General features: G+C 47.5%; 1 protein-coding gene across 1 annotated transcript in view; it reads right to left on the reverse strand.

The window, feature by feature from the left end:
* The window catches only part of atp8b4 (ATPase phospholipid transporting 8B4), a 146,984-nt gene extending 136,564 nt beyond the window's left edge, over positions 1 to 10,420 (reverse strand). Inside the window, 2 exon segments of the mRNA XM_055661077.1 lie at positions 1,069 to 1,154; positions 9,949 to 10,420. The gene's annotated coding sequence lies outside the window, so the exon portion shown is untranslated.
* Between the last annotated feature and the right edge of the window lie 4,286 nt (positions 10,421 to 14,706).

Raw genomic sequence — 14,706 nt, forward strand, 5'->3', positions numbered from 1 at the left:
TGGGCCTGTACTCGCTGGAATTTACAAGGATGAGGGGGCTCCACATTGAAACCTACAAGATAATGAAAGGCACAGATAAGAGTGGACATGGAATGGATAATTCCCGGACTGGGAGAGCCCAGGACCAGAGGGCACAGCCTCAAAATAAAAGGTTATACCTTCGAAATGGAGATGACTAGGTTTTTTTCTGAGCCAGAGGATGGTGAATTTGTGGAATTCATTACCATAGATAGCTGTGGAGGCTGTCATTGAGTATTTTTAAAGCAATGATTGATAGATTATTGATTAAGGTGCTATGGGGTTATAAGGAGAAGGCAGGAGAATGGGGCTGAGGGGGGAAAATAGATCAGCCATGATTGAATGGCGGAGTAGTTTCGATGGGCTGAATGGCCTAATTCTACTCCAATATCTGTTGGGCTGATTCTATTGAGCCCTTTTCATCCTCATTAAAAAAAGACTATTTGCCTTGATATTGATCCCCACTTGGTAACGTTAAACACACTGTCTGGTTATGTCAGAATGTCACATTTTGCTTTGCAATTCAATCCACTCACAACAGCATGAAGGTCACGGGCAGAGTACAATGCACAAGTGTCTTTAGTATCCGTGACCAACAATTAACTTCTGACCGGTCATATCACACAAGCTTGCCGCCAATCATTTTGGACGATAAACAATAGGTGCAGGAGTAGGCCACAATCAGTACCCTGTTCCTGTCTTCTCCCCATATCCAATGACTCCGCTATCTTCAAGAGCTCTAACTAACTCTCTGATGAAAGCATCCAGAGAATCAGCCTCCACCACCCTTCAGAAGAAGGGTCTCGACCCGAAACGTTGCTTATTTCCTTCGCTCCATAGATGCTGCCTCACCCGCTGAGTTTCTCCAGCATTTTTGTCTACCTTCGATTTTCCAGCATCTGCAGTTCCTTCTGAAACAACTGCAGAGTTTTATATATATGTGTAAATCATATTCAATAAATGAATAGATCACAATCAGTCGTGCAATTAATCACTGGACGCTTTCACTCACTTTGTAAAATCAAAATATACCAAAAACTCCAGACTTACCAAAGTGGAAGTTATAACTTTGCAATGATGACATGCCAACAGGCACTGGGTAACGTCACTGACCTCGATTGATCCCAACTTTGTGGCTGCATGGAGGAGAAGAAAAATCTGTGAATGACAGGAAATCTCAAACTTATCTTGCCAAAGATACATATTTTCAAATTGGAATGCCGAGTGCTTTTGAATGAACCTCATTGCTTGCACAGACTCTAAGCGCAGGCAAGTGGAACTAGTGTGGCAGGGACATTGTTGGCCGGTGTGGGCAGGTTGGGCCGAAGGGCCTGTTCCCACACTATGAGTATGACCCGTCCACGCCTGGAAATAACAGAAAGTGCAGATGCGGGAATCGTGAGCAAGCCACAAGCACTGGAGGAACTCAGTGGGTCAGGCAGTGTCTGTGCAGTGAAGGGACAGATGATGCTTCGGTGTAGGACCCTTCTGAAGATTGCTGTTGCCTCAATAGATGCTGCCTGACCCGCTGAGTTACTACAGCACTTTCAGTTTTGTTTAAAGATACAGCACGGAAAGGCACGGACGGACATCAGAAGGAGGGTCCCAACCCGAAACGTCGCCTGCCCACTTCCCTTCACAGATGCTGCCTGACCCGCTGAGTTCTTATAGCACTTTGTGTTTTGCTCTTGCCCATGCAATGTTTATTTTAGTTTTGAGATACAACCCCTTTGCCGACCCAGTCAGCGCTGACCAGTGATCCCTGCACATTAACACTATCCTACACACACTAGGGACTATTTACAATTTGACCAAGCCAGTTAGTCTACAAACCTGCACGTCTTTGGAGTTTGGGAGGAAATTGAGATCCTGGAGAAAACCCACGCAGGTCACGGGGAGAACGTACAAACTCCATACAGACAGCAGCCGTAGTCAGGATCGAACCTGGGTCTCTGACTCTGTGAGGCAGGAACTCTACACGCTGCGCTGTGCCGTGCCACATCAATGTCTGCAGCACTTTATGGCGAGTGAGTAAAATATTGTCTTTTAATGCTACCTTACTTTAACTATAAAGTCACAGAGAACAGAAACAGGCCCTTCGGCCCAACTTGCCCATGCCAACTATGATGCAGAAAAAAAAATCAAAAATTACTCAACGGATAGACAGATGTGCACGCGGTTTGTAGATGCATTTGGTGGCTTTGTAGAAACCTATGACCGTTTATGAAAGTCTATACTAAAAGTTAGAGATATCAAAATATACTAGTCATAGAGTCATTCAACCCAGTAACAGTAGTGAGTCTGGGGAATTCTCTGCCTCAGAGGGCTGTGGAGGCAGGTTCTCTGGATACTTTCAAGAGAGAGCTAGATAGGGCTCTTAAAGATAGCGGAGTCAGGGGATATGGGGAGAAGGCAGGAACGGGGTATTGATTGGGGATGATCACATTGAATGGCTCGAAGGGCTGAATGTCCCACTCCTGCACTTATTGTCTACTGTCCATAACAGGCCCTTCAGCCCAAGTCATCCATACTGACCAAGATACCTCATCTAAGTTAGTCCCATTTGCTCGTGTTTGGCCCTTATCCCTCTAAACCTCTCATATCCATGTATCTGTCCAAAATGTTATTATTCAACCTGCCTCAACTACCAGCAGCTAATCCCATATACCCACCACCTATTGAGTTGCTGTTCAGGTTACTAAGCACTCCGATTATTTTTTTGATGAGTGTTAGAAGTTTTCTTATTTAGTAATTGGGCTAAGAATCGATTTTTTCTTAAGGTTAATAAGGGTAAAAGTTCACGCCTGGTCTATTACAACAATAAATGCAGTTCAACTGAAAAAGTTAGTCATTAAAACAAGACACTGCCTTTTACCAAACACCATTAAGGAAATGACTGATCTTGAATTAAACCAAACTTTGTTTATGCTGGAATCAGAACACTTTGCAAATGATTCATCCCATTTCATGCAACCTGTGCAACCAGCAAATAAAAGCCTTCATCTGCGGGGGAGAAACAAGGTACCACAGTTACACTAGCACTTTGAATTTACATCCCAAAGGTCTTGGGAGGAATTTGATCTGTTTGTTCTAAGGATTCTGTTTTATTTTTGTTTATAACATAAAAGATGTATTTTAAAGGAAAGAAATGATGTTCTCATCGTATTGCCCCTTCACCTGTAACCCACTAGAGGCGGCACGGTGGCGCAGCGGTAGAGTTGCTGCCTCACAGCGCCAGAGACCCGGGTTCAATCCTGACCACGTGTGCTGTCTGTACGGAGTTTGCACGTTCTCCCGGACGACCGCTTGGATTTTTTTCTCCGATTGCTCCGGTTTCCTCCCACACTCCAAATTGGCTTTGGTAAAAAATATTCTAAATTGCACTCATGTTTAGGGTGGTGCTGTTGTATGGGGATCACTGGTTGGCATGGACTCGGTGGGTCAGAGGGCCTGTTTCCGTACTGTGTCTAAACTAAACCAAACTCAACTAAACTCTGCTCCGACCATGAATGGAACTCTATTTTGAGTTCTGGGCACCGAACCTCAACAGATACATTGCTCCTGGAAGGGATTCAATGGAGTTTCATTCGGATTATAACGGGGCTTAAAATGTGAACATTAGGAACAGGCAAAATTCTCACTTTCAGAACATTCATGGTTGATCTAATTCAGATGTTGGAAATCAAAAAGAAATTAGATAGAAAAAAATGTCCTCTGGTGCAAGAACTCAGGACATGGTATTAATTCGTGCAGCCCGGCATGATATCTATAAAGACTTGTTCACATTAAGACGTGTAAACTAGGAATTTACTCCCACAAAAGACTGGATCAAATTAAATTGAGGATGGTGAACATCTGTTCAAGGGATTCCCAGTGTCATAGTGTCCTACGGTGTGGAAACAGGCCCATCGGACCAATTCGCCCACACCGACCAACATGCCCCATCTACACTTGTCCCAGCTGCCTGCGTTTGGCCCGTATCCCTCCAAACCTGTCCTATCCATGTACCTGTCTAATTGTTTCTTAAACGTTGCTGCCTCAGCTGCCTCAACTACCTCCTCAGGCAGCTCGTTCCATACACCCACCGTCCTTTGTGTGAAAAAGTTACCTATTAAATCTTTCCCCCTTCACCTCAAACCTATGTCCTCTGATTCTCGATTCTGCGGTTATGAAATAACTTATAACCATATAACATATAACAATAACAGCACGGAAACAGGCCATCTCGGCCCTACAAGTCCGTGCCCAACAAGTTTTTTTCCCTTAGTACCACCTGCCTGCACTCATCCCATAACCCTCCATTCCCTTCTCATCCATATGCCTATCCAATTTATTTTTAAATGATACCAACGAACCTGCCTCCACCACTTCCACTGGAAGCTCATTCCACACCGCTACCACTCTCTGAGTAAAGACCCTAAGCTAGAGTACTGACCCCTTCACCTCTACTCCAGTACAGACATTGGACTTTATGTCTGGAACTTAAGCTACAGTGCCGAGAACTAGATTCCGTCTTTGTTGTGCACTCTGCAAGTAAGGATTTCATCGTTCCATTGTCGGTACAAATGACAATTCCACTCTCTTCACTCTTGTTCTACCTATTGCACTTGTGTTCAGGTTGATTGTATGTATGTGCAGTATTTTCTTATTACATTGAATTGCAAAGCAATGCTTTTCACTGCACCTTGGTGCAAGTGACATTTATAAACCTGATGCTAAAGGCAGCAGAGAAATGGATTGGAGATAAAGGTCAGCCGTAATCTAACAGAATAGTTATGCAGCTGTATAGGTCAGAAACAGGCTCCTTTTGGCCCCACCTTGTCCATATGAACCAAGTTAGCATATTGGGCCAGTCCCATTCGCCCCATCATCCCCTCCTATCCATATATCCGTCCAAATGTGTTATAAAAGAGTGGTTGGATAGGTTTGAGGTTCTGAAACCTTAATCCATGTCCTATATTTATCACTGACATTACTTTCATGAGAAAACAAAACAAGCGTGGCATGGAGGAGAGGCAGCAGAGTTGCTGCCTTACAGCATCAGAGACCCGGGTTCGATCCTGACTACGGGTGCTGTCTATAGAGAGTTTGTACATTCTACCCGTGACCTGGGTGAGCTTTCTCCAGGTGCTCCAGTTTCTTCCCACACTCCAAAGGCGTGCAGGTTTGTAGGTTAATTGGTTTTGGTGCAATATTGTAAATTGTCCCTAGTGTGTAGGATAGTGTCAGTGTTCAGGGTGATTGCTGGTGGGTGTGGATTCAGTGGGCCGAAGGTCCTGTTACCACTCTGCAACTAAACTAAACTGGAGATTTTGTTTTAGTTTAGTTTAGAGATACAGCGTGGGAACAGGCCCTTCAGCCCACCGATTCCACGCTGACCACCTATCCCCCGTACACCAGCTCTATCCCACACACACTAGGGACAATTTACAGAAGCCAATTAACCTACAAATCTGTACGTCTTTGGAGTGTGGGAGGAAACCGGAGCACCCAGAGGAAACCCACGCAGGTCCCAGGGAAAACGTGCAAACTCCGTACAGACAGCACCCGCAGTCAGGATCGAACTCGGGTGTCTGGCGCTGTAAGGTCGCAACTCTATCTGCGTCACTGTAATGTTTTTAATTCCACGTCAACAAATTTGCTGCCAAAACCAGGGAGAGTTTAGCCACACCGTGTTAAAACCAGAAAGGAACTGTAGTGGGAAATATATCTGTTTCTTGTGAAGTGGCATGTTTTAACTCTTGAAGGAAGGAGTGATTTCCCACTCAATCTTTTTTTTCCCCCAAAAGCAAACGTACATTTCTACAAGAGCCAACATAGGTCTGACGGAGGGTCTCAGCCCGAAAAAACGCCACCCATTCCTTCGCTCCAGAGATGCTGCCTGTCCCGCTGAGTTACTCCAGCTTTTTGTGTCGATCTGTGGTTTAGACCAGCATCTGCACTTCCTTCTTACACAGGGAAAAGCTTCCCTATTTTTGGACGCAAAGAGAATATTTACTCAAAACAAGAACGTGCGATTGCGAGAACCAGCAACAGAGTGGAAGCAGAATATTTAGAAGCTCACTCTGCAGGTGTGGGACAAGTTATTTTACTTCATGCACCCAAATAAAGTACAAGATCGCTCTGGTCACAAAGGAAGGAACAATGGTGGGACCGCCATGGGGGGGGGGGGGGGGGGAGAACAAAGCGGGGCTTGGTGTGGATACTTTGTACCTTTGGCAGCGCCCTTTATGTGGCGGATATTTGTATACCTTAGGTACACAAGTAAAGAATTTCACTGTGCCTTGTCACATGTGACAAGAAAGTATTCATTCATTCATTCATAAGGGATGTCGCAGTCTGCTGTGATACGCCTCCAGCAAAAAAGATAATTAATTGTCTAGGAAAAAGGTGGCATGAAACGCTTTGGAGGCGGTTTCTGGACCACGTCACATTGAAATCAAATAGGAATTGAAGTGAAAACTAATATTGTTCAGACTGTGGTACAAAGTGTCGAGTTGACACTGTTAAACCAATTAACGTACATCAGGGGTATCATCTAATCTTTGCAATATTCACGCTATCTCACCCTGTGGATTCTGTGTTAAAAGCCATCCTGCAACTCTGCACTTTCACAGACTATCGAGCTGATGTAGTCCATTAGTCTTAATGAGAACGGATTCTGGTTTACGTAAGATTGCAGCGTGCAATGGAACCTCCAAATACCTGTCGGATTCTAATGCAAACCCTAAAATTAGTCAATGATTGCCCGACAGATCTGGAAATTTAAATTTACAAAAAATAACAAAATAATAATTGGAGGCGGATAAGGTAGTCAGAAGGCTGTAGCGGCAGCACAGTGGCGCAGCTGGGGAGTTGCTGCCTTATAGCGCCAGAGACCCGGGTTTGATCCTGATTGTGGGTGCTGTCTTCACTCAATCTCCCAAAAATACTGGGGGACCGAGGATCTAGTGGGAGTGAAGAGCTGAACGGAATCCACATTAGTCAGAAAATGGTGTTAGGTAAACTGCTGGGACTGAAGGCAGATAAATCCCCAGGGCCTGATGGTCTGCATCCCAGAGCACTCAAGGAGGTGGCCCTAGAAATCGTGGATGCATTGGTGATCATTTTCCAATGTTCTCTCGACTCTGGATCTGTTCCTGTGGACTGGAGGGTAGCCAATGTAACCCCACTTTTTAAGAAAGGATGGAGAGAGAAAACAGGGAATTATAGACCAATTAGCCTTACATCGGTAGTGGGGAAGTTGCTGGAGTCGATTATTAAAGATGTTATAGCAGCGCATTTGGAAAGCAGTGATGGGATTGGTCAAAGTCAGCATGGATTTATGAAGGGGATATCATGCTTGACTAATCTTATGGAATTTTTTGAGGATGTAACAAATAGAATGGACAAGGGAGAGCCAGTGGATGTAGTGTATCTGGACTTTCAAAAAGCCTTTGACAAGGTCCCACACAAGAGATTAGTGTGCAACATTAGAGCACATGGTATTGGGGGAAGGGTATTGACATGGATAGAGAACTAGTTTGCAGACAAGAAGCAAAGAGTAGGAATTAATGGGTCCTTTTCAGAATGGCAGGCAATGACTAGTTGGGTGACGCAAGGCTCGTTGCTGGGACCCTAGTTGTGAATTAGAACGTAGACGAGGAAACACTTTTTCTCACAGAGAGTTTTGAGTCTGTGGAATTCTCTGCCCCTGAGGGCAGTGGAGGCCAGTTCTCTGGATACTTTCAAGAGAGAGCTAGATAGGGCTCTTAAAGATGGCGGAGTCAGGGGATATAGGGAGAAGGCAGGAACGGGGTGCTGATTGGGGATGATCAGCCATGATCACATTGAATGACGGTGCTGGCTCGAAGGGCCGAATGGCCTACTCCTGCACCTATTGTCTATTGTCTATTGTTTACAATTTATTTTTTACGATTTAGACGAGGGAATTAAATGTAACATCTCCAAGTTTGCGGATGACACAAAGCTGGGTGGCAGTGTGAGCTGCAAGGAGGATGCTATGAGGATGCAGGGTGACTTGGATAGGTTGGGTGAGTGGGCAGATGCATGGCAGATGCAGTATAATGTGGATAAATGTGAGGTTATCCACTTTAGTGGCAAGAACATGAAAGCAAATTATTACCTGAATTGTGTCAGATTAGGAGAAGGGGAGGTGCAACGAGACCTGGGTGTGCTTGTACAACAGTCACTGAAAGTAAGCATGCAGGTACAGCAGGCAGTGAAGAAAGCTAATGGCATGTTGGCCTTCATTGCAAGACAATTTGAGTTTAGGAGCAAGGAGGTCCTACTGCAGTTGTACAGGGCCCTGGTGAGACAGTACTTGGAGTATTGTGTGCAATTTTGGTCTCCTAATTTGAGGAAGGACATTATTGCTATTGAAGGAGTGCAGCGTAGGTTCACCAGGTCAATTCCTGGGATGGCGGGACTGACATATGTTGAAAGAATGGGTCGACTGGGCTTGTAATCGCTGGAATTTAGGATGAGAGGATATATTATAGAAACATATGAAATTATTAGAGGATTGGACAGGGTAGATGCAGGAAAAATGTACGGAGTTTGTACATTCACCCAGTGACCACGTGGGTTTTCTCCGGGTGCTCCGGTTTCCTCCCACATCCTAAAGACGTGCAGGTCTGTAGGTTAATTGGCTTCTGTAAATTGTTCCTCATGTAGAATAGAACAAAGTATACAGTGGATCACTGGTCAGCATGGACTCGGTGGGCTGAAGGGCCTATTTCCACACTGTAACTAAAACTAAAACTGCATGAATAGCTGTTTTGATTAATGCAGTATTTTGTAAACTGTGAATTTGTAATAAGAGCTCCTTGTTTAGGACAAAGAGAGGTCAGTGCCTCCTGCCATCCACTCCTCGCCCATTCTCCCCTGGTCAATTCTCCCCCGCTGTTCTCAATACTCCCCTGATTGGAGACGTCAGACAGACTTGGATTATTTTCTCCAGAACACCAGAGTGGCATTTAAAAGAATATTGGATAAGCTCATGAATATAGAGTGAATGGAGGGGATGGGGGAGGGAGAGGGAATAGGGGGGGGGGGGAGAGGGAATGGGGGCAGAGAGGGGGATAGGGGTAGAGAGGATGAGGGTAGGGAGCTGGGAGGGAGGGGATGGGGGGAGGGGAGATGGGGGAGAGAGGGGATGGGGAGCGGGATAAGGGATGGGGAGAGGGAATGGGGGAGAGGGGGGGTGGGGGGAGGGGGGGGGGGGGAGGGGGGGGGGGGGGGGGGGGGGGGGGGGGGGGGGGGGGGGGGGGGGGGGGGGAGGGGGGGGGAGGGGAGGGGGGGGGGTGGGGGGGGGGGGGGGGGGGTGGGGGGGGGGGGGGGGGGGGGTTGGGGGGCGGGGGGGGGGGTGTGGGGGGAGAGGGGATGTGGGGGGGGGGAGGAGAGAGACGATGGGGGAGAGGGACTGGGGTAGAAAGGATGGGGGGGAGGGAGGGGGGGGGGGGGGGGGGGGGGGGAGAGATTGGGCTGGGGGAGAGGGGATGGGAGTGGGGGGAGGAGGAGGAGGAGGGAGGAGGGGGGGGGTAAGAAACTGGTGTTTAATGGGAGGGTGAATCAGACCAAAACACATAGTGCTGGGGCAACTCAGCAGGTCAGGCAGCACATGGGGTGGGAAAGGACAGACGACCTTTCAGTTTGGGACCCTTCTTCAATGTTAACTCCAATACCTGTCTGACTCCTTCACTAAACCCAACCCGAGATTTTTCCAAACTTCCCAGCATTGTAAGTGACCGTGGTATTCATGACATCTTTGCCGCCGCGGTGTGTTGTTAAACACACACACACACACACACACAAATGCCTCATTGACAAAACACCTCTCCCCCCCTCTCCCCTGAAGCCAGGGCTGAGTTTACATTTGGGGATTAGAAACGAAATGGGGAAATTTCACTCAATCCCGAGAAAACTTACTAACTCCGGGTTCGGTCGGTTTGCTTCGTGAGCCACAACGATGGAGGAGAGTGTTTGTAATATTTACCAGCCAGGAGCCGCTGAACAACGGGAGATTTCTTCTTTCCCCAGTCGGATTTAAAGGGGCTTCCACCTTTAAACGAGGGTGAAATGTACAAGGCGCCTTGTGTCCGAGTCCCCGCGGTTCTCAGCGCTGCGGCCAGCAAGTAGTTAATGATCCGAGTCGCTAGTCGCTGGTCATTTCAAGCCAGACTCACGGCCTTTGCAAACCCCCAAGAAGAGAGAGAAAAAAATAACTTGCAGACTGCTTTTTTCAATTCCACTGTTGCTGCTGGAGCGGATTTCCTGCCTCATCCGCCCTCCTCTGGAAGGGAACGAGTCTTCTTCTCCCCACACCCACAACAGATCCAAGCCACACATACAACACTCACTCTCCCCACTCCCTCCCTCCCGTGGGGTCCCGTCTCCTAGCCGTGGCAGCAAGGAAGGAAGGGAGGGAGGGAGGGGGAGAGAGAAATTGAGAAAGTCCGGCTGTCACAGGGAGCCACAGACTGAGAGACACAAAGACTGAGAGAGGGAGATGACGGCTTGTCTGCTGGGGGAAATGGAGACGGTGGGTTGCCCGGGGAAGCGAGGCGCCGGCGGGGGGTGGGTGAGGGGGAAACCTGTTGCTTCTATCCTGGAGTGGACAACAAGCCACAACCGCCCGTCTGACACAACATGGGCGCGCCCCTCCCTACTCTAACCGTAGCTTTCCTCTTTGTCTAAGCAGATGCCTCATTCTCCTCCACACCCCTCTCCTCCCGACTAGCATCCTAGACAACCCAACCCCTATTCCCCTTGGGCAACCCAGCCCTGTCTCTCTCTCCCCCCGCCCTGAATAACGGAATGTAGATACCCCCCTTGGACAACCCAATGACTGCCATTGAGCAGCCCAGTTCCTATCTCCTTAGACAACTTAATGATTCCTCCTGGATCTATCTGGCCAACCCAAACCTATCACTTGGACAACCCAGTGACTATCCAAGTAGACAAAAATGCTGGAGAAACTCAGCGGGTGCAGCAGCATCTATGGAGCGAAGGAAATAGGCAACATTTTGGGCCGAAACCCATCTTCAGACCCTTCTCAACCCTTCTGCAGTGACTATCCAACTTGGGCAACCTAATGACACTCACCTGGACAACCCAATGCTTCGCCCTTGGGCAACCTGGTCACTATCCCCCCCCCCCCCCCCCTACAACCTAGTTGAAATCCCCCTGGACCACCCAGTTTCTATTCCCTTGGGACAACCCAAAGCCACTCCCTTGGACAACCCAGGATTATCTCCTTGGACAATCCAGTGCCTCTACTTTCACCCATTTCTCACTCACCTTCCTCATTTTATCCACCTATCACTTGCCCTGCTTTGCCTACCTCCACCTTTCTTTTCCCTCTACTCCCCCACTAACTCCACCAGTCTAAAGATGTGTCCCGACCCAAAGCATTGTCTATCCAATTTTCCTTCTACGGAAGCTGCCTGTCCCGCCGAGTTCCTCCAGCACATTATGTTTCCCTCTAACTGCCCCCTCCCATTAAACACCAGAGTGTCCCCTCCATTGGACAAACCAGTGGCCCCCTTCCTGTGTACACCAGAGCCTCAAGCAACCCACCACAACCAGAGAGCAGTCCTGAACTACCATCGACCTCCTTGGTGACCGTCGGACTATCTTTGATTGGTCTTTGCTGGCTTTACCTTGCACTAAACGTTATTCCCTTATCATGGTAGACACAAAACGCTGGAGTAACAAATCTCTGGAGAACACAAAACGCTGGAGTAACTCAGCGGGTGAGGCAGCATCTCTGGAGAACACAAAACACTGGAGTAACTCAGAGGGTGTGAAATGCTGGAGTAACTCCAGGGATGTTGCTTCACCCGCTGAGTTACTCCAACAGTTTGAGTCTACCGTTGATTTAAACCAGCATCTGCAGTTCTTTCTTACACATTCCCTTATCATGTATCTATCCACTGTAAAAGGCTCGATTGTAATCATGTGTTGTCTTTCTACTGGCTGGATAGCACTCAACAGAAGCTATTCATGGTATCTCGGTACATGTGACAATAAACTAAACTGAACATTTCCCAGCCAGGGGCCTGTGTGTCCTGCAATATAACCCAGTGCCACACCCCCATAATCAGGTCTCTCCCTCCCTCCCAGACACCTTCCTGTGGCAAGACATGACAGTAAGATTAAAGCACTGTAAGGTTTTGGATTGGGGGGGTTCCGGGGGGTGGGGTTACTGCCTTGTCCAAGGTAGTGGCATTTACGAGGCTTTTCGATAGGACCATGTACATGCAGGAAGTGGAGGATTTTTGTTCACAAACTAAACAACATCTATTTCAGAAGTTAGACACAAAATGCTGGAGCAACTCAGCGGGACGGGCAGCATCACTGGAGAGAAGGAATGGGTGATGTTCCTCTGTCGAGACCCTTCTTCAGACTGAGGTCACTTCAGACTTATCCAGAGATGCTGCCTGACCTGCGGAGTTACTCCAGCATGTTGTGTCTATCTTCATAGCCCTGTCCCACTGTGCGAGTTCATTCCAAGAGCTCTCCCGAGTTAAAAAAAAAATCAAACTCGTGGTAAGGGCGGAGAATGAACGTAGCGGGTACGTCGGAGCTTGGGGACGTCTCTTAGCGCTAATGGCAGGTACTCGGGAAGACTTGCTAACGGCAGGTAAGCACGGGAAGACTGGTGAAGATTTTTCAACGTGATGAAAAATGTCCATGAGAGCCCCGAGTACCAACGAGTGGCCATTACTGTAAATCTCTGAGTTCGAATCAGGGCAAATTTGTGAGAACTCTTGGAATGAACTCGTACCGTGGGACAGAGATTTCAGTTTGAACCAGTATCTGCAGTTCCTATCTAAACATCCACTTCAGGGTCACTCAGCTCAGGATTAACTTGACGGAATTTGTGACGTCAATTTCCAATGGGGAACAACGCCCGTCCCTATCTCATCCCACTTGACCTCCCCCGCACCCCCACCCCCCCTCCCGTCTCTAACATGTCAGCCCGGGTGTCCACACATAACAGTCAATGAGCAGAATTTCCCAGCATCTGAGCAATGGAAAGAATGACGCACCCAGTCTCCGGGAATCTTTGACTCCAGATTTTGGAGATTGGACCACGCATTTCAGCGATGGCTGAGGCTGGCTATTTCCGCCTCTGTAACAATGCCCATCTCCACCCCAAAAATGAGTCAACAGTAAAATCCTCAAAAGCAGAATGAGGGCCGGACATGCAATTTTTAACTTTTTGTTTTCAACCAAAACTACAGAACTTATTCCTTTTAACTGCGCCGGAAGGAACTGCAGATGCTGGTTTAAACCGAAGATAGACACAAAAAGCTGGAGTGACTCAGTAACTCAGCGGGACAGGCAGCATCTCTGGAGAGAAGGAATGGGTGACGTTTCGGGTCGAATCCCTTCTTTAGACTGAACTTACGTTCAGAGACGCCAAAGAGATTTCGTAACCCCATCGTAAGTTGATGAGCAGCTGCTAGTAGCAGTCAAATACGGGACAAGGGCGGTCCTGCATGGGACAAACCAATTTAGCCCAATATACGGGATGTCCCGGCTAATACGGGACAGTTGGTAACCCTAGTCACAGGCGTCCTTTATTGAATCAACTTGACGTAAATAATCCCCAGATCAAAACTTCGAGCTTGTATTTATCTCACAACCATATCCACCAATATGCAGATTGCAAGGGCATTTATCATGGCTGCTAATGGGATTGTGTCATTTAGTTCATTTTAGTGATAAGCAGCGTGGAAACAGGCACTTCGGCCCACCGAGTCTGCATCGACCAGCGATCCCTGCACATTAGCATTATCCTATATGTACGAGGGACAATTTACACTTATACCAAGCCTACAAACCTGCACGTCTTTGGAGTGTGGGAGGAAACCGGAGATCTCGGAGAAAACCCACGCAGGCTACAGGGAGAACGTACAAACTCCGCACAGACAGCACCCGTAGTCGGGATCGAACCCGGGTCTCTGACGCTGTAAGGCAGCAACTCTTCCGCTGTGACGCCCATTGTTTTTCAAGCAAAATATTACATTTTGCCTCCATAACAAAGTCTTTAGAAATCGCTTCATTGACTTTGACATTCTTTTGGAATTTTGAGGTCATGAACGGTACAGTAGAAATATTTTTCTTCCTCTTTCACTCTTGCTGTATTAGCATGTTGCGTCTTTATGGCTGGAGTGTGGGTGTGAGGCAAATCTCCCCTCTCTATGAGCTGTTTTTTTAAATTTGTTCTTGTAAAGGCTCCATTTTTTTCCATTCAGAGTTGCCTCATCTGTTTTAGTACTGAGAAAGGCACAGAGAGCTGGAGTAACTCAACGGGTCAGCCAGCATCTCCGGAAAAAAGTGCATTTGGCCCATAGGCCTCTAAACCCTTCATAACCTACATCTGTCCAAATGTTTTAAAAGCCACAAGTGCATCTGTTTCTATAGTTTCCTTCTATTGTATAGATCCTATAGCTTGAATCTAGCTCATCCTAGATGTGGACTACCCTCTGAGTGGAAAAATTGCCCCTGAAATTCCTCTTAAATTTCCCCCTCTCAGGGGAGAGAGGTCGGAAGGGGGAAGAAAGGTGGTGGGAAGAAGTACATAGAAACATAGAAACACAGTAAATAGGTGCAGGAGTAGGCCATTCGGCCCTTCGAACCTGCACCGCCATTCAATATGATCACGGCTGATCATCC

Source organism: Leucoraja erinacea, chromosome 33, assembly GCF_028641065.1.
Source record: "Leucoraja erinacea ecotype New England chromosome 33, Leri_hhj_1, whole genome shotgun sequence".
NCBI lineage: Eukaryota > Metazoa > Chordata > Chondrichthyes > Rajiformes > Rajidae > Leucoraja > Leucoraja erinaceus.